Genomic DNA, 2,742 nt, shown 5'->3' with positions numbered 1-2,742 from the left:
AGGCAATGGAATCTTTCCAGCCTCGTCTCCTCGCCTAGCCCCTCTACACCCGGGACTCACCCCTACTATTTGCCGTCTCTAGAACATGCCCTGAACTCCCTCCCATCTTCGTCTTTTCACAAACTGCTTTCTCTACCTGTAAACTTCCATTTGTTAACCTGTGACTGTCCTCAAGACCCTCCTGGTCAGAATTTCCTGCTGACCCTTCCTAGCTCCCACAGCAGTACGAGCCTTTGCCAGCCAGCCTCCCCTACACTGGAGCAGAGCCAACAGCACAAGAAATGTGCTGGATCAAGGGTTAAAAATACAGATTCTTGGGTCCACACTCAAAGATTTTGATTTAGTAAGTCTGGAGTGGGGTCCTAAATGGGCCTGCTCCTAGCTGGGTGCAGCGGCTCATGCCTATAATCCCAGCACTTTGGGAGGCTGAGGTGGGAGGACTGCTTGAGCCCAGGAGTTTGAGATCAGCCTGGGCAACATAGTGAGACCCCATCTCTAAAAAAATAAATTAAAAATTAGCCAGGAGTGGTGACATGCACCTGTAGCCTCAACCACTCAGGAGGCTGAGGTAGGAGGATCACTTGAGCCCAGGAGTTTAAGGCTGCAATGAGCTATAATTGTGCCACTGTACTCCAGCCTGGGCAACAGAGCAAGATCCTTTCTCAAAAAAAATAGTAATAATTAAATAAAAAACTAAACGGGCCAGCTCCTTGCATCAAAAGGCAGAGAGCTGAATATTGTTCTCCGTAAAACAACAAAATGTGTTTATATGTGAGTGTTTGAAAAAGATGCAGAAGGACATACTCCAAACTGCCAACATCAGTTACCTTCAGCAGGGAGCTATGCACAAAAAAAAAAAACAAAAACAATAGCAAGGGAAGCAAGGGAGGGGAAAAGAATTTTTAAAAAGAGTCCTCAGTAAAACACTTCACATATAGTGAAGTGATTGGCTGTACATATGTGTGTCAGTATGAAACACAGCAAGTGGAAAGAGGGTCTCTAAAGTTGTATCTGCAGTTATCTCTAGGTGGTAGAGTTTCAGGTGATTTTTACTTTTTTTTTTTTTTTTTAGAAATGGGGTCTTGCTGTGTGCCCAGGCTGATCTCAAACTCCTGGGCTCAAGCAATCCTCCTGCCTTGGCCTCCCAAAGTGCTGGGATTACAGGCGTGAGCTACCATGCCCAGCCCATTTTTACTTCCTTGCTTATTCTTCTCTGTATTATTCAAATCATTTAACATGAACATTTCTTATTTATGTGGGGGGGGGGAGTTATTTTTATTTGGGTGGTACCTCCTCCTCCACCAACCACCCTTGTACCCAGCCAAAAAGACCCAAGTTCTCCACAGTTCTGTTCTCTGCTGAAGGCATTTGTCTCTGGGTCCCCTCCTGGCTGTGGCCCACAGATGACAAGAACCAAAGTCCGTCTAAAAGACGGACCCCATTCTGGGAGTGCCTCCCTCTGTTTCATTGCCTTCTTCTTTTTCGACAGCAGAGGGCGCTCAAGTTCCATGCAGCAAAAGTTTCCAACCCGGCCTTAGCCTAAGAATTCCCAGCGTCGTGGGGTTTTAAAAAAAAATTCATATTCCAAGGCCCCCCTCATCGTTTCTGAGTCAGACTCTCCAGCCGACGTGCTAGAGAATCTCTTCTTTGAACAAACAGCTCAGACAATTTTCTCAGTATAGAGCAAGTTGCAGAAACTCTCACACAGCCTCTCTGGTGTCCCAGACGAGGCTCCTGCCCTCAAGATGTTTACAAGTGAAAACAACCTGGTTGCAAAAGCCTGGAGAGACCTATAATGCAAAGCTGCAAATCAAAGTGCACGAACAAATAAATTAGCTGGGGCTTTGCACGTCGGTCCCAGGGCTAGCTGAGGGCACTGCCACAGAGCAAACTGTTGCAAGCTCTGCCGTGTACTAGCAGTGTGATTCTGAACAAGCCGCATATCCACTTTGAGCCTCAGTTTCCTCATCTGTAAAGTAAGGATATGTGGACCTAACTCACAGCGTTGTTGTGCGAATTCTGCAAGATAAAATGCAGTGGCACATTTTCAAGCAGGCGTGTATGCACAGCAAGCATTTGATTAAACGTTAGTTTTCGTCCTAACAAAAATAGCTAACATTTTGGAGCACTTGCTATGTGCCAACCCCTGTGCCAAGCGCTTGACGTTTATTTGCTCGTTTAATTCCCACAAAAACCCTATGAAGTAGGTTTTATTGTTAATATTATCCCCATTTCACAGAGGAAGAAACTGAGGCACAGAGAAGTTAAAGATGGTGCCCAAGGTCCCCTAGCTGGGAATTGGCAAAGTTGGGACTTGAACCCAGCAAGCCGTAGCTTCTAGCCCCAGGAGGAAATAGCCTCATGGAAGCGAGACTACAAAGTCTTTCAAGAATCAGAAAAATTCCACCTTGGCTTCTTTGGGAGAAGGTAGACCACCTGGCTGAGCAGGGCCAGAAACAGCTGAAGGGCCAAGCGCAGCCCACCTGCCCAAGGCGTGGCCCGCAGCCGGGATTCCTAGCCTTGAGGATTTTCCCAGATTGGCCGACACACGATTGAATCCCTGGGATCGGGAAGTGCTGATGCCTTGGTCTCGCCAAAACCGTGTGTGGTTGGCAGATGTCCCGCTGATGCCCAAGTGTCAATTAGTCAACGCAGAAAGCCATGGCGTCTGGACTCCGCCCACTGAAAACAGGGCCTTTGTGAGGATTCAAGGGGACAAGAGGAAAATCCAGCTGAACCTGG

Source organism: Eulemur rufifrons, chromosome 21, assembly GCF_041146395.1.
Source record: "Eulemur rufifrons isolate Redbay chromosome 21, OSU_ERuf_1, whole genome shotgun sequence".
NCBI lineage: Eukaryota > Metazoa > Chordata > Mammalia > Primates > Lemuridae > Eulemur > Eulemur rufifrons.
This window is presented reverse-complemented; position numbering follows the sequence as displayed.